At 45.1% G+C, this 22,949-nt stretch overlaps 1 pseudogene; it reads left to right on the top strand.

The window, feature by feature from the left end:
• Positions 1-4,572: 4,572 nt before the first annotated feature.
• On the top strand, positions 4,573-9,039 carry LOC138723134 (tRNA wybutosine-synthesizing protein 3 homolog; annotated as a pseudogene).
• Positions 9,040-22,949: the final 13,910 nt, after the last annotated feature.

The following is a 22,949-nucleotide window of genomic DNA, read 5'->3' as shown; positions in this document are numbered from 1 at the left end:
ACTGCATAATCTGCATATCCTCCAGAGATCGTACCAATGGTAAAAATCCTGTCACCTTTCTAGAAAGGAGGGAAAAAAAATAGAGACATTAATCATCTCACTTATATTTTCTTTAATATAGTTTAAGAACCAGTTCACAGATGTTTAGCTGATTTCTAACAGCTCTCCTATTAAAACTAACCGATTATATTTGTCACAGAGAAGATTTTTATAATGCTAATACGTACAATCCATGCAATACAAACCATATCATTTCATACACCTAAAGTGTCATAATTAGAACCCCAGCTCTAGAGGGTAACACACAAACCTACTGTCTCATTAATATTGACCTTAATGAACCTGAACACTAGAGAATTCCAAACACAGATTCCAAATGCAAAACCTAAAAAGTTTTCACAAACACAAAATAAACATTTCTCAATTATTTTTGCTTAAACGTGGAAAAGAGATATTCTCTTAATAAACCTTACAACACCTCAATATTGCCACTGCTCTGCAGAAGGGCCGGCTCAAGCCAAAATCCCACAGGCGATGTGGACATGCACAGCGGGCAGCACGTCACCTATGTATGCCCAGCGCCGTGGCACAACACCAGCTGTGGGGCCAAGACAGCACCCAGCCTGGCCCTTGGCCACTGGCAGAGCAATGCCAGGGCCCACAGAAGGCACAGATACACAGCTCTGAGTCTTCTGCTGCCAGCATGGTGACCTCCATAAACATCCAGCATGTGGATGGGGTGGGTCCGGTCTGCGGACACCGGGTAGTAACTGCTGCAGGGTAGTGCAATGGTTTCCCAAGCAGCTCGAGCATGCAAATGCACGAGCTTGGCCACTCGGCATTTTTGGGATGTCTGTCTGGGGCACACACACGCATTGCATCAGCTCTCACTCTGGACTGTCAGGGTGACCCCACTGTGTGCTGCCACTAGCTGGCAAAGGTGAAAAAAGCCAGCAAAGCAATAGAAACAGGATTAGCAGCAGAGCAACCCCACAAAGATGAACCCATAAACAATCGTGAATTAAAACTCAATGTATTTTCTACACCTACCTTGAATGCAGTAACATGTTCTCCAACCCCTTCAATTACACCAGCCACATCTGAGCCTGGAGTGTAGGGTAAAGTTGGTTTTCTAGCATAAGTCCCAGAACGAATATACTGATCAAAAACTACATATTCAAGATGAAAAGTTTTGGTTTGTATTCTTCATTCTGTTCTGAGTACGCCTATTATCATTCAATGCCATTATTTCTGTTCACAGAACTCATATATACCTGATTTTCTTTTGGAACAGGAATTACGACGTCTGACTGGATTTTAAGCACTTCAGGGCCACCAAATTCAAAAACTCTGACAGCTCTCATCAGATTTCTTGCGGCTGCCATAGTTATCAGAATATCTGCAGGGAAAAAAAATATGGTATTGCCATCATAATTTATTTTGCATTTTCAAAATAAAGAAATCAAACAACCACCTGCCAAGCAACAGATTAAACAGAGCTTCACTCTTTATTTAAACTGGGGGAAGGAGAGTTGGTTTGGGCTTTTTTCCCAAAACTTGCAAAACGCAGAACATTTACCCCACCACTTGCAGGGCTTTATGGGTATTAAGAGAACCACATGCAAATAATTTTCCCATAGAAATGTTTCTACAGCAGCTCCTGTGAACAGGAGCTGTCACATCTGTACAGATATACAGCACTTTGGGGGGAAAACTGCTACAACTTACTGCTACACTCTGCCAAAAAAAAAGCCTGCTACACACAGGCCAACAGGGTTGTCTAACCAAGTGACATTCCAGTCACCGCTCCTGCAGGCTGTCAAACCTCCAGGTAAAAAAGGAAAAAAAAGTCTATTAATCAGCTATCACAAACAAAGGTACCCCTAGAACATTAAAACAAGCCAGGAAAGACTGAAATGCAGACATTTAAGATTCCAGTCCTTAATTCCACAACTGCATCTGTATGTGACAGCCCTGTGCTGCAGCTCACAGCTCACAGGCACTGCTGGACACAAGGAAAGCTTATCAACACAGGGAGGTGCAACTGCTCCAACCACACTCATTCCTGATGGGCTCCAACAAACCACCATGAGCATGGTACTCCTGCTAGGAAAGTTACACTTAAAGTAGGATAAAACACTGATCATCGACTAATCAGGAACTAAGACTGAATGTAAAATTTCATGATTCTGTTGATTCTTAACGTATCCTAGCAACAGACCCGAGGTACTTGCTCAAAGGACCTCATGTGACAATAGGATCCAAATGTGCTTAGGAAAAGTACATACTAGCTACCCTACCCAAGTAGAACATACACCTGCAACAGCCAAAAGACCATCATAAATCTTGTGAAAGACAGAAGAATAGGTTTCAGGAGGCAAGAAAGATATACCTGAGCGGTCAAGTGGAGATAAGTGCGGGTCCAGCCAAGAAAAACCGACGAGTTTGCCAAAAGAACAAGAAGTAATAAAGACAATGCGAGGAAGACTACTTACTTCATCTGAGGAAGACTACTTACTTCATCAGGACGACCACCAGAGGGGGGCTACGCAGGCGCAATAGAGACTGATGTCGCAATAAGGCGATGAAGTAACCTACCTATACATATGTATTAGATAATGAAGTAACCTGTTGAATATACAATAGATTGCGAAACTTTTAGAGAATAAAAAGCGGACGCGATGTGACGGTCTTTGGAACCAGATCTGGGTGCGTACCCCTGGTTCCCGGGGCCTCGAAATAAAGCACCACATATAACCTCCTAGTGTGGTTATGTGTTTGTCATTCTGCTAACACTCCCACCACAGGACAGTTACACACAGTTCTGTCAGGAAGCTGATCCACTCAGAGAGAAGCACTTTACTGGTGACCTAGCAAAAAATCACGGAACAGCAGAGGCACATAGGAACCTTATAGGTATCAGGAGATCCCACTGCTGGCCAGCTCCAGTTATGGAACTTCAGGGCTGCAGACAGAGGCAGGCTTTTCCCAAAGATGATAACAGCTTTCACAAGGACCTGACTTCAACATTATTTTTTTTCCTAACTCTAGTCTGTAAGAAGCCTGCGTAGTTTTGGTTGTCTGTTCAAGCCAGAAAGAGCACTGGTCACAGGGATGTACACTACTAAGATTTCCCTTAGGACGTGGCAAAAATCCACTCTGCCAAGCAATTTCTGCAGTACAGGTCACTTTTATATGTTGTGATAACAAACCAAAAAGCAGCTTCTATTCTGCTCAGAAAAAAAATGGACCCATAAGTTTTAATAAACTATTCTCCAGCCTGGTAATGAACCTAGTATGGGGCCACCTTCAGAGGACTGGAAGCAGCCCGGTACTGGCTGGAGTGGCTGCAGGCAGGCAGACATCATCCCAGTGGCTCCAAGCACCTGGGGAACCCCAGACTCATCGGCACAAACCAGTTGCGGAATGGGGCAGGGCCCAGGGCCTGAGAGTGGGGGAAGCAGGGAAAGCAGCAGCAGCACAGCCCGTACAGAGAGCTCTGCCCCTCGGGATCATAACATCATAGAATGGCCTGCTTTGGAACAGACTTTAAATACCATCCAGTTCCAACTCCCCTGCCATGGAGGGGCACGCCTTCCACCAGACCAGGCTGCACAAGGCCCTGTCCAACGTGGCCTTGAACGCTTCCAGGGATGGGGCATCCACAGCTTCCCTGGGCAACCTGTGCCAGTGCCTCACCATCCTCATTGGGAAGAAATTTCTCCTTATGTCTAGCCTAAATCTGCCTCTCTCCAGTTTATATCCACTGCAGCTAGTCCTGTCACCACAAACTGTTGTGAACAGTCCCACTCCAGCTTTCTTGTAGCTCCTTTCAGGTACTGTAAGGTCGCTAGAAGGTCTTTTCAGAGCCTTCTCCCAGGCTGAACAACAACAACTCTCTCAGGCTGTCCTCATAGCAGAGGTGCTCCAGCCCTCTGATCATCTTTGTAGCCCTCTTCTGGACCCGTTCCAACAGCTCCACAGTCTTCTTATGTTGAGGATTCTAGAACTGGACACAATACTCCAGGTGGGGTCTCACGAGAGAGGAATAGAGGGGCAGAATCACTTCACTCGCCCTGCTGGCCACGCTTCTTTTGATGCGGCCCAGGACACGGTTGGCCTTCTGGGCTGTGAGTGCACATTGCTGGCTTATGTCGAGCTTCTCATCAACCAGCACCCCCAAGTCCTTCTCTGCACGGCTGCTCTCAATCACGTCGTCCTCCATCCTGTGTTGAAACTGGAGATAGCCCTGACCCGGTGTAGGACCTTGGCCTTGTTGAACCTGATGAGGTTTCCCCAGGCCTATTTCTCCAGCCTGTCCAGGTCCCTCTGGATTACATTCCGTTCTTCCATGAGGAGCATGGATAAATCAGTTTTAAACTACTCCTATATGAATATATTTTCGTACCTTGAGAAAACACGCTTTTTTAAAAGCAACGTTATTTATGATGAAGGACTGTTTTCTTTACACAAAATCAAAGATCATGTATCTGTAGTGCCACTTTAATTCTTTCTCTCTATCTCCAGGATATAAACAGGTCTGAGATCCAGAAGAAAAACTGCACCTGGCTCACGGTAACACATGAAATGTGTAACAAAGACGATGTGGTAAGAGGACATTATGGTACAACTTCTGTATTTATGTAATGCAGGATTCCTAATGTCATGATAAAAATGGCATGTAAATGGAAAGAAATGTTCAGGTGTTTTTATGACTGTTACTGAGATGAATCAGCACTCTAATTTAAAAATAAACTGTCCTCTAGTTGCTCTACTTAACAGATTCTCAAGAGCTGTTTTTAGGAGAATGCTTTTAAGCTTAAGACCAAGTTCCCTGCGTAGTTGTAAATGCAGCCAATATGAAATGTGACTGATTTTGTATGGTCAGAAGTCACATAATCCCCACGTCTCAATAGCTTCTCAAGAAGTCAGGAATAGGTGTTGCTTCTGTCACAGAACACTGACTTTCAGAAAATGATTTATGAAAATCTCGGATGAAGTGAGCCTTGGTTTTGCAAAGCCGTGGCTCTGTTCAAAATGAAAGCTGTCCTGTCCAGAAGTGAAATAAGCTCAGTTTCTGTCGAATGCTTGCTGGTCTTTGGGCAGTGATATAAGAGTCATTAGCAGGTGCCACAGGGTGAAATACAAAAAATGTATTCCTCACTGACACCACAGTGACAATTGCTGTATCAAACCACGCATTTCACTGGTGGAAGTTCTGTATCAGGCAGCATTGAGATGATGCTTTCTGGAAAAGCAGCGCTCCAGAGAAAATAGGAATTACTAACTGAGCTGTTCAGAAAGACCGGCTTCCAACTTAAAATAAGAACATTTACAGAGGAGATTCTACACAAACACATTTAAGTAGTTTTCAATTTTTGAAGGAAAGTGGAGAGTGCTACTTCAGCAGTTTTCTTTTATGCCATCATGTCTTAAAAAAAGCATATGAATCTGATTATTTTATTGAATATTTTCATTTTGCAAGAAAGATGAGGAGGGCTGGACAAGACAGCAAAGGAAAGGGTAACAGCTGACATCTTTCCAGTTAACGCAGCACATTTCTTAGTGCTGTAAATTGAGCAAGTGAAGGCAAACGGGGGGGGATGGTGCTTCTGGTTAAATAACCATGAAATGAAATAAGTCATATAACTGCCTCAGAGCAACTTTTCTGAATGGAAAAATGTAGTATCAGCCCTTAGAGCCGCTCTGCAAAAAAGATAGCATAGAAAAGTAGGGAAATTGTACTGATAAGCCCTGTGGAATATCATACAGCTCTCTCCACGCTTGCAAATCCAGGAAAAACTGCCATTAGTGTCTCAGTCTTCTGGCACAGCTCAGGGGGTCTGAAGGTGATGTCTTGCATTTTACAGTTATGAAGTTACTTCCCTTTTTTTGTTTTCCCTTGTCTTGTGTATTTATGCATCTAATTTCAACTTTGACTTTTTTACCTTTGTAGGTGTTATTCTTTAAACTAGGATTCAAACGTGATCAAGTCTGTTAGGCCACAAATTTAATCTGCTGAACCTGAGAAGAGTTTCTAAAGTTGAGGAATGTGCTTCAGAAGTAAATGTCTTTTATTTTAAAGAACAGCTTTAAATAACTGAATAGTTGTGCTCGGGTTTCACATGGTTGCAGCAACACAGCCCTCAGTCTGTGCTGTCTGACTGAATCTATTTGTTTGCATGTAGGAAGACACAAACAGAGAAGCGTACATCTTTAAAGTCTCTCTTGCTATGAATTGCTATCAAACCTCAAGCTTAGCAAACTGAATCATGGAAATCCATGAGATTTCTGTGTATTACAAGCAATGAAAAATTAAAAGCAGCTGAACGTGATTCCTTGGAGTTCATGGGCTGCATTTTAATGCTTGTTTCACACATGGACTAGGTACTTTTTTTCTTTCTTTTTGTTTTTGTTTTTTCTTTCTTTTGTAGCCCATCTCCAGTGTTAATATAAATATTTTGGTGTTTTTTCCAGATGGCAGCACTTGAGAAAGCTACTGGTGATGTTGTGCTCAAGTTTGAACCATTTGTTCTTCATGTGCAGTGTCAAGAGATGCAGGATGCACAGCTTCTGGTAAAATTACATTGAGTAACAGTATCACAATATTGTTCTCTTATATTCCGTGCTGCAAAGGTCAAAGTGTTGGCTCCTGAGCAAGCTCTAGCACTTTAGAATAGTCCCAGATGTGCTATATGTTTAATAACCAAGGTATTAAAAGTAAGCTAATGAAGAAAACACAGCTTTAAAGTGAGTAGAGATTTTGCTTTCCATTTTAAAATCAAAATTACTCAACTGCAGCTTGGTTTGCAAGCTGAAGCAGATTGCCTGCTAAAAAGCTTTTCCAGCGATCTCAGGTTGCTTTCATGGGCTGAAAGTGACGGTGTTTGTAGACAGCATTTTGCTGCCAGCCAGGCCATTTGGCTCCTGTGTTGCAGCTCATTGAATAGTACCTTTGCCTTCTGCTTTTCTAGCCTGACTCCAGAGAGTAATGCATGATGCGTTTGTTCCTTCATTGATCTAGAAGAGAGCTGATTAGCTGCTTTTATAGCATTGCTGCCCTTCTAGCTGTACAAGAGTAGCATGACTGAGTGCATGGCTACCAGATAATGCAGTGCCGTGCCCAGAGAGATGGTCATGTCCCATCTGCAGTGACGGGTTTAGATTGGACAGTCAGGATTGACTGGAGCTCTCTTAAAACTGCCCACTATTTGTGACACTACATGGGTTTGATCTTAAAAACATTTTAATGTATCTATTTTCCTGTATTAATCTGGGGAGATGGTTTGGAATAAGTTTTTTGCAAAACTGAGACTGAGCTGCATTGCAACCTACTGGGAATTATTCCTTGCTGTGAAAGTGTGTGAGACTTGTTTAAGGTATCTTTTTTTTTCCTCAGCATTCAGTGGCTGTTGATTCTGGGTTCAGGAACTCTGGTATTACAGTTGGCAGAGGAGGAAAAATTATGATGGTAAGGACTTTTCTACTGACCTGTAAGGAATATAACAGAATCCCATCATTACTTGTAGCCTCAGTTTTTTTACAAGCCAAGATCTGTGCTGTAACGTGATTGACTGCTTTCACAGGCCATGCTGTAGCACTGCAAATTCTTTCTGCCTCATTTGACAGCAAACTAACCAATTGTGTGGAAGAGTGGTTTTTTTCCTTTAGTAAATTCCCCATAATATTCAAACAACCTTAATAAAATAAAAAACTTTATTCTAGAGAAATCCTTCTCTGTGTGTTTTTAGGCTGTCCGGAGCACTCATTGCTTAGAAGTTCCATTGAGCCACAAGGGGAAATTGATGGTCTCTGAAGAATATATTGAACTGTTGGATTCCACTAGCCCTGTTCATTACATCTAAATCTGAAAGTGAAAAATGCACAGGAGAGATTGTTTAAATAAAAAAAACAAACCAAAACACAAACTAGACAGCTCTTACAAAGTCTAAAATACAATTTCAATTAATTGTTTGAGCTCCAAAGGCTATAAAGTATTTAAGGAAAAACCTGTAAGCGACATGAGTTTGCAGACTTTGTTATTAAGTGTGGTTTGAGTTTCTTTTCTCATGTTAACAGCATTTGTTATTCTAACACAGTGGCCATCTCAGCAGAATTCAGGTGGCAATACATGCTTTAAACCACTAAATGCTTTGTATAGTTTGCAAAACTGAGGATTTTTGAGGGTGGTGGAGAGTTACACACAGTACAATTGTGTCCAGCTGAGGAAGAGAACAGGCAGAAGTGCCAGAGTGCGAGGGACACAGATACTGGTGAGGCACCTATGTATACGTAACCAGAGGAGTTTCTTTTTATATGTCCACTGGGAATCTCTGTAGTGGTTAAAGTTAGCAGTGACTGCTCATAGCAGCAGTCCATCTGATTGCTAATGCTGTCAGTCATTAGACATTTAACCTGATACCGTTTCTAGTTTCTGTAAGGTTAACAGGGTCTTCATGGCACTTGAGTGCCTCCACCACTTGATTGCTAACATCCAGGCATTACAGAGTGGAGTAGCAGGACACGCACAAGGACACGCCCTGGTATTTCTGATTATCCTTCCAGTGTTGGCTAGAACATCTCAATGTCAGTAACAATTTTCTTCTCTTGGCACATTTTGGTGATATTACAAAAGCATTTGTTTGTTCAGTTTTGCAGATTCTGAGCAAACCTACAAAAGTAATACTGACATAATTTGTTTCTTTCTAGATTCTACAGAAGCTTAGAGTCAGCTTTGCAAACTGCCGCTGGTGCAAATGACTTGCATTCTGAGGGGATGGAGAGGAGTCGCTCTGTGTATGTTCGTAGAAGGAAGAGGAAGACAGTTCACAGACAAAGTGTATGCTCCTCTCCCAAGGATCAGCATGAAGAGCTAGAGCCTGAGGATGATATAGAAAACAGTCTTGATATTTTTGCTGATATCATGATCTAGACTAAAGCAAACTGAATAACAATTGTAATGCTCTTTGTAAGAGACAGAAATACTGCTCTGTTCTAAGCAGTAACACTCCTATGGATGTTTACCAGGAAAAAGGTAATTAAACAGAATTGTGCACAGGTTCAATGCCAGAGAACAAAACCTTAGAAGGTTCTGGGTGTTGTTTTTTTTAAAAGCACTGTCTTTTACTCTGTCTGCTAGTTATCACAGAAATAACTGGTTTGGTACAGCCTTTGGCTATGTCCTCAGTGGTGGCGTTTTGTGTCCATATGCTGAGTTTAGGCCTTCTGATTTTCACAGACCAGAGAAACTCTAAAAGCCTAGTTGTTATCCCTGAAGGTTTTTAATCCCTGTAGGAGCTTTGCCAGCAGTACAGATGCCCGTCTCAGAACAGGACAAAGCTACGTGTCAGCCAGCAGAAGGACAGTTGCTGGTGTGGAGATAAGAACAGAAAACTAGAAGTTGGGTCCTGCTCTGTGCCAGCTTCAGCCACTGTGTCCTGGATCCTTTCTGGCCGTTGCACTGGGCAGCAGTGTTGATGTTGTTTTCCTGCACTTTGCTGTGTTTCAGGCTCCAGCCCCCTGTGTGTTGCCATCTTCTGCTTCCCTTGGCCAGTAAGTGTTATTTTCCTTTGAGTCTTGTAGCCAGCTCCATACGTTGATTTTGCTCCCTTACATCTCATTCCATGTGGCTGGTGCCCAGCCTCCGTTCTAGCTGTCGGGCATAAGGTCATCCGAAGTGTACCCTAACAGGCTTTCTTCCCAGGCTGTGAAGCATCGGCACTCAACAACTGTTAAGCACAAACCAGCGCAATAATGTGCACATTCCTGTATTGCACCCCTGGAAAATTCACTCCTTATTCCAGGTGTATTTTGCAGAAGAATGGTGAATTTGTGAACATTTGCAGCAATGGATCCTGAGCCTGCCCTGCTTTTTATGCCCCTAGTAATACACTAACACTGCAAAACAAGGCCCTGACTGAAGGAAGATGGTTTATTTGGTGCGGTAGCTCCAAGTTCACAGAGCAGGGAGTTGTCATTGTTTCCATTACGTAAACTTGTGTCTTGGGGATGTTTTAATTCCACTGTTAAAAAAAAAAATTACATACAAAGTGGCAGCTAAAGGGAAAAGTAGTTGGGGTTTTAAATAGTTTCTGGAAGACCTGTTGGGCTGTGTTTCCAGCAGCATGCATGCAAGAAAAAATAAACCTGAGCCTTTTGTGTTGCTTGTGGTGTTTCTAATGTACAGCCTGAGCAGTTCGGTGCACGTGCTTTCACTCTGTTTCTGGTGGCTCGAAGGATCTCAGCAGAAGTGTGGCAAGGTGATCAAGACAACGTGGTTCCATCCATGCAAGAAGATTGTGGTTGTGTCAAGTGAGGTACTTGGAGGCTGATGCTGCCCTTGGCTGCTGGCTGCAAGCACAAATTGGACAAAAAACAGAAAAAGTAGTCGCTACAATTTTCCTCTTGTGGAGGGGGTGAGGCACTAGTGATAAGTTTTTGAAGATGAAAGAAAATCAGCTTGTGAGGTGAATGTGTACATAAGATCTTGAAATATTGCAAGAAGCCTTCGTATCTGGGTGGACTAATCCTTGTTTAATTCTGACTGAACCAGGGGGAGACCATTTCTAATGCTGAGGAGCTGCTTGCTGGGAGGCTTGCAGCAAGTGCTGAGTCCTGGTGGGCTTGGAATGGGCAGAGAGAATCTGCCACCACAGGGACAAGTGAACCTGGGATCCCACAGCCTGTGCAACAGCAGGACCACGGGTGGGAGCAGCCGAGGGTCCCCACGGCAGCTGGAGTCAGCAGCCTCTCAAGGCCTGGGGATGTGGCTCTGCCACACGTTATCGGGGTGTGGGTGGATTGCAGAGGGTTTGCTTGGAGCAGCCAGAACAACCTTCTACCTCCAAAGCGATGCTGGCAAGGTCTGGCTCTGATCTGTTGGCAATCCTGCAAGGCGAGTTATTTCCTGGCTGAGTTCTCTAAATACCGTTTAAATGCGATTTTACGGCATTTTGGACGCAGCACAGGAAACGCGGTGACGGGCGAGCGCGGCGCTGGGTCGCAGGTGCCGGCGGCGCTGCCACCGCCGCGGGGAGAGCTCGGACACGGTCCGCACACGGAGCCGATCCCAGACACGGACCCCGCACACGGATCCCATACAAGGGTCCCGCACACAGACCCGCACACGGACCCCGCACACGGAGCCACGCGTGGATCCAATCCCGCACACGGACCTGATCCCATACACGGACTCCGCACACGGAGCCAGACCCGCACACGGAGCCGATCCCATACACAGACCCGCACACGGACCCATGCTTGGACCCGATCCCATACAAGGGTCCCGCACACAGACCCGCGCGTGGATCCCATACAAGGATCCCGCACACAGACCCGCACGTGGATCCCATACAAGGATCCCGCACACAGACCTGCACACGGACTCGCACACGGACCCTGCACACAGACCCGCACACAGTCCCACACACGGACCTGCACACGGATCCGATCCCATACACGGCCCCTGCACACGGCCCCGATCACCCGGGGCAGAGCCCTCCGCCTCGGGTAGGAGCGCAGCCGCGTTCCCCACCGCGGGGAGCCCCCCGGGGCTCGTCCGTGGCCCCCAGCCCGTCCTGCGGTGCCCGTCCCGCCGCCCTCCGGACGCCGCAGCGACCCCGCACCGAGCGCCCCGCGTGACGCGTTCAGCAGGACCGCGTCTGCCCCGGTGCGTGAACTGCAGAGGCAGCTTCCGAAACCGGGAAGCGTCCTGCTCGCGGTGCCCGTGACACCGATGCCAGGAACACCCGCATCCCCCTCCCTGTGATCATTCCAACAGTGACACCGCGACGTTAAGCCAAGGGTCCCCCCGCATCTGGAACTCACAGCCCCTAAACAAACCCTCGTGTGTTTTATTCGGGCTGTTCCGCTGGAATGGCTCTCGTTCCCTGGGTTTGTCTGCTTGGAGGGAATAGGACCACGCAGTGTCCCTTTCCCAGCCCCGGGATGCCTGCGCGCCGCAGTGACCCAGCGACACGGCACCAGTGGCAGGAGGCAAAGATGGAACACGGCTCTGGGTACAGGGCTGAGAAGTCCCAACGCAGACAGCAGAGCACGGCCCCCTCGCTCGAGGACCCCAACGCAACTGTCACTGCACTTCGACGTCAGGACTCGTCGGCCGCAGGCCTCGCCTCGGCCTGGCTCAGTGGTCTCTGGGGCCGGTTGGACTCACACCACCATCTTCCAAAGAGAAAAATCAGCCCCTGGGGGTTGTCCCACCCGTGTCGCATAAATCATTTAAACTCCTGAAATACCAAACAGCTCGACTGCAAAACCCGTTTTTTCTGGGACTGACCGCTGTTTCTCCACTAACTGAGATGTAAATGGATCCCTTTGCTTTCTAAGTAGTGTTCTACCTCCCGATCGGTCCTGTATCAATATTAAACTGGCAGTACTGCTCTTTTATAATCCGCTGATTTACATATTTTTGCATAACATTGCTAACAAAACCCAAGGAATATTTACAAGTGAAATGCGCTCAGAGTTTATGCACACAATTTACTTTTTTCCCGTTATTTTCCATCCCTTGGCGGCATATTTTAGGCAGAATTTTTCCACAGAGACTGAACCTGGTTTCGTTTTTCCCTCACTGAAAAGACATTCACTGCAGAAATTGTGCAGAAATGGAGCAGTGAGGAGAGAGCAAAATACAGCAATTTTTACAGAGCCCTGTGCAGGGTCTGCATGTTTTCCCCGCACCATCTTCGCCTTGGAATGATAGGCAGCACCCAGGGATGTGCCGCTTTTGGAAAATATATGCAGCAACACTGTGGCTGGTTCTACGCAGGATCAGAATTTGGCCCCAAATGTGCGTATTTTACAAATATTACAAATTACCGTTTCCCCCTCATTCCTATTACCTAGATACAAAAGTTCAAATTCAAGAATGTGTTTTCAAATCCCCAGCACTCCAGGGTAATATTAGATGGAGTCCCTTTAATAAAACACATTCCAAGTTGTTATTTTGATGGAAGCATCATACTTTTTGTCCAGCAATAAGCAGTTCAGATTTCACTAGGTCGCTGAAAATTTTCGAATCAGTCTGTCTTCAAATCATGTTTAAAAGACAGACTGAAATAACCGTGGCAGCAGATCCCTTCACGAGGCAAACCAGCAGTAAGGTTTATAATGTGCATTAAAGCTGGTGCTGCATTTAACTCCTGAGTCAGTGAATGAAATTTTGCGCTCCTCCAAAACCTACTGACAGGCCTATTTACAAAATGTATCACAGTCATGCGGGAAATTATGGCATCCCGTTTTGTCCTCGATTCTCTAAAATAAGAGGTATTTTGGTCACAAATGCCTGCTGTTATCAAAACACTGTCATGATTTCAGCAGGATCCAGTAACCTAGGGAAAGCCGGGCACAGATCTCCCTCATTCTTTTCACTCTGGGTCACATTGCATCTGTTTTTCAATGCTTTGTCGTTCGGAAAAGAGGCTGATGGAATCCCATGTTCTGCGGTGTGGCAATCCCCAAATTCATGGCAGGAATGCACATTGCCCAAATCCTCTCATTCAGGGCTTTCTCCCTAGAAAAAACCACATGAAAATCACAACAGATCTGGAGCAGATGTTTAAATAAATATTTACATAAATATTGAAATATTTACACATGCAGTTCTGCATGCTTGAAAGGGGAAAACAAGTGCAATAAATGTAATTAAGGTGCCAGGGTTCTACACTAATATAACTTGCATTTCCCTTCCTGATAGCCTGTCAGTTAAATTATTAATATCATCTCTGGTGGCACTGCATCTGAGGAACGGTGTAGGTGGTGTCAGGCCAGTAAAGCCTCGTCCCCATTAGGCTGGGGAGCCCCTGAGCGTGAGGGCCGAGGCAGCACAACCGCCATCCAGGAGTGGGGCAGCTGCCCCAGCACCTCGATGGCCTGCGAGGAGGCTGCCGCAGCACCCCGACCCCCACAGCATCCTTGGCCCCACAGCAACCCAGGCACTGCAGCAGCCCAGGCACAGAAGCATCTCAGGCACTGCAGCACCCTGCGCGCTTGGGGCCTTTCTGAGGCGGAGAGCTTCCCACCCAAGACAACTCCAGCAGGAGCTCCTGGAGTAGAAACAGCATCCCTGCTCCGCACAAGCCCTCATCCCAACAGAAGGCTGTGGGCACTGTACAGGAACAAAAAAGGAGCCGTTTCTTCTCTCTTTGTGTGCCTTCATCTAAACTTGTAACTCTCTGAAGACCTGTGATCAGAATGTCGCACAGGGCTTTTCTTTCTTATATATTTTCGCTGTGCATTTCTTTCCTTCTAGTCTGACATTAGCAAGAATCAGTGCGGTGGAAATGGTAGCGCAGCAGCAGGGACAAACTGTCTGACAAACAGCAACAGCCTCCCAACACCCCTTTAAAATAATAACGATTTACCAAATGGTTGGGAAGTTGTTATAATTCCTTTTCCAAATTATTACTTGCCCTTTAGATTAGAAATGAGGCCAGGGTTAGCAATCAGCCTTAAATGGTAAGATTTCTGAAGTAGGAGCACTTGTCTGATTGTGAAGTGGAGGCCATTATTGCCTTGATTGAGTCTTTTTTTTTTTTTAAGCTTGCTTGATTTATGGCTGAGAGCGCACATTCACCACTGTACCAGAAGCAATCAGAGCTTTCCCTGCTCTCTTTTCCTCAACGATTTAGGGTCCACTAATTTGGCACAGCTGCCACCTTTTAGCCTCTATCAAGCAGAGATATTTTTAAGCAAACTGTATTTTTTGTTTGTCTTTTCTCCTCCTGCCTCTCTACTTCCTCACTCTGTATCTTTCCTTTTTTTTCCCCTTTTTTTTTTTTTTGTGGGGGACGGGGGGCTGAAAATATTGTGTGAACTTCAATTCCAGGTATGAAGTTGAAAGAAAGCAGCAGAAGCTGGCTGGGATGTCATCTGGACTCCATGGCACATAACAAACCTGCAGTTACATGGGAAATAAGGATGAGGAAATGCTCAAATGACTGAAGTCAATTACAAGCACTGATGGGTGTGTAGGTGCTGGAGTTTAGAGTTTTGTTTGTCTGGGAACCAGATTCAAGACAAGAGCTTGAATTTATACCACTTCTTACCAGAAATCATCTGTTTTGCTGGCCTATCGTATTTATTTTATAACCCCTCCCAAGTTTTCTGTAGAGGTGTGCAGCACACCTGAGGGGGTCCTGGTACAAGGGGAAAATGCCTCGGAGACCATCAAGGTTCACTCCAGCCCACAGCACTGAAAAGGCAGCACTGACAACTCCAGCCCCACTGAGGTGCCAACCTGCAGCACTCACAGGCATTCGGGGTTCAGAAACACATACACCCATCTGTAGGAAGCCATGTATACCTTTAAAATAAATTTACTTAATTGCTACTGCTCTGAAATAGCTGAATTTTGCTTCAGAGGGAGAAACTCTGTTAACACTTCCACTGTCCACTGGCACATCTCTAAAAGAAGTTTAGCACTGAAGCGCTGCCACATCCATGACTGCAGTGGTGGGACAGGCACTGGGAGCACAGAGGTCAAACTGCACCATTTCATGTAATGCTGCATTAGAAAGGCAGCACTTGCTACTGTGTACAAAACCAGGGAGAAGGAAGATAGCAGAACTCATATTTCTGGGTGCTAAAGGCTGTAGTGCAGTAGAATGACCATTTTAGTGGAGATTTTTAACTCACTTTCACAGCTATCATTTGTTTTCCAAAGCTGTCATTTTGGAGGGTCCAGTATATCAAGGGGGGAAAAACCACACAACTGGCTCATATTTCAGCCCAATTAGCAAGCTTATATGAATGAGGTAATGGAAGACTCACAAAAATAAGTTACTCCAGAAAGAGGAAGAGTCTGTTTCAGCATTATTCGGGAGAAAAAAAAAATGTTAGTCAGACTCAGGGGGAATACAGAATGCACAGTGAAGCCAACACACAATGGCAGAAATGATTTCCTTTCTTACACCTGTATTTACAACACATTCTTGCAGAGCACCACCACGCCTCTTACCCTGAAAGTAGCATCAGGCCAATGGTCGGGAGAGAGTCAATACAACCCAAGTGGAGCGCTCAGCCAAGGAAAAAGGTCCTTTCTCTTGCCCTTGCTCATGCCAGCGAGCTGCCCAGCTGTGCAGAGGGGCAGGAGGGGACCCCGGGGCACAGGGACCATCACCCCTTCCCCCCGACTGGTAGGAATAGTCCTGCACAAATGTGGCACTGTGGCAGCGGCGAGTGGTGGCCCAGACACCTGCTTTTCCTCCCCAGACTTGGTAGCCTCTGAGTTGTTCCTCTCTAGCACCTGCCCACTTGGTGAGCCCAGCCCGTCCTCTCCCCATGCTCCTGTCCCCATGCTCCCACCACCTCCTCCACCCCTCAGCCAGACCCCCAATACAAATAATTGCATTTACCTTCTTAATTAGCACAAGGAGTCCAGAGTGCACTGCACAGCACTGTTATATGAAAATACCAAGGTAGGACAAAACAGAAGAGAGCCTTTGGCTTTAATTCATCATTTACACTTGATGTCGCTGACGTAACTCTCCAAGTGAGAACTGTTTTATTCCCAGTTGATCCAATGCTAAGAACAAAACCCGTCCACCCACTCTCCTTGTACTTAGACAAATGCGCCTGGTTGCATTTGCCCATCTGAGCAGCTCACCCAGTCTGTAACAGGCACATTTGCATAATTGATTACATATTCTGAAGCCCACCAGTTTCTAGAGAGCATAGGAGCACACTGAGAAGGGTGAAGGATTTGACCTTATCCTCATGCCCATGCTTACCAGGGAGGACTTTGTGCCTGCTAAGCTGGCAGAGCAGCTGAGCTGCACAGAAGCCCTAGGGATGGAGAATCAGACCCGCACAGCAGAGCAGAGCCCCCAGCTGGTGTCAGACTCCCCAAAGTGCCCAATTTCCTGATGCGTGAGGGCTCAGGAAACCACCAATGAGCTCTGTCTGTTCATTACCAACTCTCTCCTGCTGCTCTAGGGACAGCACGCAGAGCTCTGACCACATGTGTGTGGTTTTTCTCCCTTCGCATCTCAGCTCCTCGGCTGATCTAGCTCACCATTTCAGCCCTTTGGGTGCAGCACAGGTTTCTGTGGAACAATTTGGTTTCTTCGCAAATAAATCTTAAAGTCCTTAATAAATTATTTTGGCCATCCTAGGCAAGTACCTTGTGACGCTGTAAAGGTTGCGTGCCACAGAAAACTGTGTTTCGATGACTTTTCTCTTTACCTTGCCTGAGGCAAAATCAAATCCAAGGATCCAGATGAAAAAACAGACTAACATTTTAGAGACTTAATCATGTATAGTATGTTGGCAGGGACTGGAGAGAACAGAGACAAATCCTGGTTTCTCCTCTTCCACAAAACACAGCTTTCGCTTCTCTGCCTTTTTCCCATGGAGTAAAGGACACCGAGGAGGGTGTTATAATGCCTGGGGAAAGGCAAGTTTTCCATAATGCACATGAGATGTTGGGACCCGGCTGAGCTTCCCCCTTGCGGACCCATCCAAGCGCAGCCTTTGAGAAACACGAGTCCTGGATGGGTCAAGGCAGAAATCGCTCTGACAGATTTGTACATCTTTCGAAGAAAAGCTTGCTTGGACCACTAAGTGGACAGCTGCGTGCTAAAACAAGCCCTGTGGGGAAGGTGTTGGGAGGCAGCATCACACACTGTCCCTGCCTTGGCTACCTAATACTGCGATCCTGCAGGGCGTAGTTATTCATTTCACAAGCACACTCCATCAACTGAAAAAATGTTAGATTTTGAACTATTTTTTGGTTAACATTTTAGCTCAATTTAAATCTTGGGGAAGAAAGGGCGGTTATTTACCTGGAACAATTATCTATTATTTTTTGAGGGGAATCTAGCAAAATTTCTGTTTCAGGAGAGGTTTTTTTAAAAACAAACATCTCGGCTCATTGCCATCATCAAGCAGCCTGCTCAGAGTTTTGTCCAGGTGTATTTTGTCAGCACTGAGAAAAGTTTGCCAAGGTGGTGACACACAAGATCTGCACATTTCTCTTGTACGTTAGCTAGTTTTATGAATTGAAGGGTGTTGCTCTGCAATGACAACAGAAGGGAGAGGAAATGACCCGTTTTATCCACGTGTAGCCCTTTTCCTTGCTTGTAACCCCCCCTGCCCTTAACCTCCAGCGAGGCTTTGAGGCTCCAGTTACCATAGAGAGCTGGCTGGAGCAGGACGGATAAATCTCTCTTGATCAACCACGAGGTCCCTCGCATTAGAGAAGAATGCATGTTTGATTTCTTCCCTGAAGTCTAAAGCTGAACAAGCTGAACACATTTGACTACAACGGTTCAGAACTGTCACTTAATATTATCAGCTACATCTACTGTATGCCCAAGCAGCTCCCCCAAAGCAGAGGAGGGGGAGAGGGCTGGCTGCAGGGTGGTAGCATGTCACCACTCCTCGAACAGAGCAGGATAACCATCTCTGTACGGACTTGACATCTATAAATTGATTACACAAGTGGGCAGTGGTGGTCCTTTCAAGTTCACTCCTTTTGTTTCAGCAGTACAGTAAAATTACCAGCAGCAGTTTACAATTAAAGGAAATAATAATAACTGCATATGCTTTCATCTGCACATACAATTACAATAAACTGCATGCTTTAATAAGATTGTGAAAAATCTGTGTCTGACCCATACAAAAAAGTAAACATTCTTGTTCTGGATACTATATCATTATCACAACAAAGGGAAACTCCAGGAATCTGATGATTTAAACATCTGGAGAATGTTAATCACTTCAAAATGACGGATGTTTTTTATTTTAGCTTTTGACAGACACACTCCTTTCATAGATAGATGATTATTTACATAAATTACATCACCAATGTGAAAAAAAAACCAAAATAACTTCAAAGGATAAAAAGCTTAATTAGAAGAGACTTTTATATTTCTTCTCTTGTAGAACATACAATAAATAGAAGAATTTGCAAAGGGAAAAGACAACTCCCTTGTTTTAAGTATGACACAGTTGTGCTTTAGTGTTTTTCCCCCTATGTGCACAGGCTTTGGAGGCATACTTTAAACAGAATTAAGGTGCAGTAGCTAGAAATGCCACAGAAAAACGCTGATTCCCACCTCAATGAACACAGTATATGACAAGACAAGCACGGAGTCAAGTTTTAGCTTCATTTTTCAAGTACATCTGCAAAATGCACAGATTTTGGTGCCACTTCTATTGGTGCTTGCAGCCCTGATTATCCTCTTACCATAAACTTCATACAATTTAAAGCCCTTAACTTCAGCAGAACTATTCTCTATCAACTCATATTTATTTGTTTATATATATATATAAACAAAACAAAAAACATAGGTAACGTATATGTATCGTATATAGAATGTGTGCTATATAACATAGTGTGTTCTATATAACATACATATATATATGGACCAGCATTAAGTTCGCCAAGAGTAGGGTTATGGTATGAGATCCTTTAGTCCTGGTTCCCTGATGTTACACATCAGGAGAACAATTCAGCATCACAGCCGATGTGCAATTAGGAGAGCAGATTCAGCAGCGAGGTTTCGGCTCCCAACTATTTGTAAGACAACAGTTTCAAAGAAGGTTGCAGGAATCAGTGGGAGGCAAGGTGCAGGGAAAATTGCACTGTGTGACATCTGCAAACGAACGTGACTACTTTGGGTACAGCCAGGTAATTGCTAGGTTTAATGTAAAGAGTCTGGAGGACCATTGAACCTGTCAACATTTAAGCTGAAAGGATCAGCTATGCTGATCTAATTCATTGTCACCGTGCCAGTTAAGTTCTTCAGGCTGAAGAACAGACTAAACGGGACAAATTACAGCCTGATAGCATCCAAAAGCCAAAGGGCTCTTGCTGCACATTACAGTGTGGGGAGGGAGCTGCGCTCCCACAGTGTCTTGCCGCTGGCCGGCATCATGCTGCCCAACGCTGCTGGCCAGGCCTGCTGCAATTTAGCTGATCTGCTACAATCTCCTCCCACACTCTGAGCTGATCTGCACGCAGACCTTCGACAATTTGTCTTCTTTCTGGCAGAAATGTCATCCAAAAGGAAGCTATTAAGTCAAGAAGGTAATTCTGCAAGAACAGTCCACTGTATAAACAGAACTTGACCTAGGGGAGTTTATTTCTAGTCTTGCACAAAGGAATTTAAAAGATATGATCAATACATTTCAGGATCTAAATACATCAATGAAGGCAAGAATATAAGACTTCTAGGCAATATTTGTGAGAAATTGACTTTAATACCAGAAACTGAAGAGTAACATGCAGCCTTTAAAATCTGAAGAGATTTGGTGTCAGCATTTCAAAGGACAAATATCTGCAGAGAGAAGAGTTTGGTCTAAAGTTTTGTTGACCAACTATCTATCATTTTACTCTCCCCACAAAGACTGTAAACTATGCTGACGCCTCCACTTAACACCAATACAAAGGAAGGCAACATACTGTCTAAATTCTTTACCGACTTTAGAGGCCACTAGAAGTTGGAAATAATTTTAAAAAGGAGACAAAACAGTGAAAAAAATATGAATTCTTACTTTACAATGTTGAAACAAATTAATTTGGAGTGCAGGAGGAGGCCTGTCTTTCTTATTAATACTTAGTAATACAACTTCCTTAGCAAAGAATGATCCTCAACGCATTCATGAACATGAACCATCAGCTTTTTCTCAACAGGCATGTACCAAGCACACCACACTGAAATTCAACAGCTGAAGGAAAAATGCTAAGCTCAGGGAAGCTGCCCCAGCAGCATTCGGTTCTCCCCAGGCACAGCTATGAGGGTCCCTGCCAGGACACTGCCACCCTGGGCTGGCCAGCCCCGGGCCAAGTTCATCCTGCTCAGCAGCCACCTCTTGGCACATGAAATGAGTTTGACACTTTCCTGAGTTTAGAGGTACAAAGGCAGGAAAATCACCAAGATGAGCTCTGCAAAGAAACATTTGGGAACAGGATCAGAAGCAGGGGATTTATGTTTTGTAGGCAGAAGAGAGCTCAAGCGTGGCTTTCGGTAGGTTAGCAATGTTGTCATAGGTTCATTTATCAGCAATGCACAGAGGGATAATGTCACAGGTTCTACATCATTACACCTCACTACATCTCACTTCATGTGTGCAAAGTGAGGTCAATGGTTAATTGTATTTATTGTTGAGAAAGCACATGACTTCCCAAGCTAAAAAAAGCAGTTCCCTTTCTTTCCTGGTATTTACACTTATATTAAATAACACACTTTCTAGAAGTATCAGTATTTGAAGTTCAAGCAACTTCACAATATCAAATGTTTCCTTAATGGCTGCACCTGGATCTACATGAGCTCATTGTATACACCTACAGCCAAGCTCAAAAGAACTTTCTGTTCTGTTGGTTTTCATCAGTGAAACATGAATATATGTGCCTGACAAACTTAGAATCTGCTTTATGTTCTTGCTCTTGTCACCCAAAAGGGATTTTATAACATACTGTAGGGTCCTCAGAATCTACTGGAAAATTACTAATATTACCTGGAACAAAGAGACAAATAAGTTTGCTAACTTGTGACCGCTGCAGTGCTTTTGGGTATCTCACCATCAGCTGGAAAGATTTCTTCATATTTTGTGCCAGATAAGTGAGTCTGTTTCTTGGCACTATTTGTACATTCTTCCCTCCTTCCAAGTTTTCCTCTTGAAATTGCAAATTCTTTACACAAGGGGTTCGATTTGTCTGCTGAAGCCAAAACCCCTCTGTTTCCTGTCCAAATTTTATGCCTGACACAGTGCAATGCACTTTTGGTTGCTTAGGGTGTGCTTCTGGTGTAATGACTCACAGCACACAGACACTTTTGCAGTCTGGCAGATCGCAGACCTTCACTTAACGAACTGCGTATTGCTGACACGCTTTACTGGACCTGGCCCAAGGTAACAAGCAGCCAGGTACCACAAACCCTAACTTCTGGGCACTTCTCAGTAAAAAAACCCACCTCTTTGCTTCACATGTCTGGCAGCAAGACAACTTTTATGTTCTGTGTTAGGCAATGTACAGGAGTAGCATGGGACACTGGGAACAGATCCCAGGACTGTCAAACACCATGTTTGAATGCCCAAGAGCCAGTTCTCGACCCCTCTTTCATTCTCTCTCCTCTGCAATGACTCTGGTCCCTCTTTATGCAGAGGGATGCTGCACCAAAGAGGGTGTACAAGAAAGTTGGGGAGGGACTTTTTACAGAGACATGTAGTGATAGAACGAGGGGAATGGCTTTAAATTGGGAGGGGGGAGGGGAAGGGGGGTAATATATAGACTAGACCTTAAGAAATTCTTCACAACAAGGGTGGTGAGGCACTGGAACATGTTGCGCAGGAAAGTTGTGGATGTCCTCTCCTTGGAAGTGTTCAAGGCCAGGCTGGATGGGTTCTTGGGCAGCCTGGTCCAGGGGATGTCCCTGCCCATGGCATGGGCGTCGGAAATGAATGATCTTTAAGGTCTCTTCCAACCCAAACCATTCTATGATTCTATGATTCATTGGTGGTGCCACGTATGACCCAGGAGACGCAGGTAGGAGAGCTCGGGGCACACCACCTCTTCCTCAGCACCGGCATGCGGTCACACAGGCTGCCTAGATCACCATTTTGGGGACTGTGCTTCTCAACTATCAGTCAGATCAGACCCCTTCCAGCTTGCCTGCGTGGCCTGCCCAGCCCCAGCTGCCTGTGGGACCTCCATGCCAACTGTACAGAGCAGGCACTCAGCATGGACAGGTGCTGCAGAAGCACAGTGCTGAGCCGCTCAGCAGGAATACAGCTCTATGTGCAGAACTGGAGCTCCGCAGCTCCTAGACAGTTTCAGGCTCGCAAAGGTGAAGCCTAGCAAGGAGCCCATCAGAAGGTCTTCCATGTGCATCAATCCAGCTCAGGGATCAAGGGAGGCAGGGGGGTGGGGAGGAGAAGGTTCCACCTTTCTCCAAAACTACAGGATTTCAATCACCCACCCAAACTGC

The sequence above is a fragment of the Phaenicophaeus curvirostris genome, chromosome 8 (genome assembly GCF_032191515.1).
Source record: "Phaenicophaeus curvirostris isolate KB17595 chromosome 8, BPBGC_Pcur_1.0, whole genome shotgun sequence".
NCBI lineage: Eukaryota > Metazoa > Chordata > Aves > Cuculiformes > Cuculidae > Phaenicophaeus > Phaenicophaeus curvirostris.
This window is presented reverse-complemented; position numbering and strand designations above follow the sequence as displayed.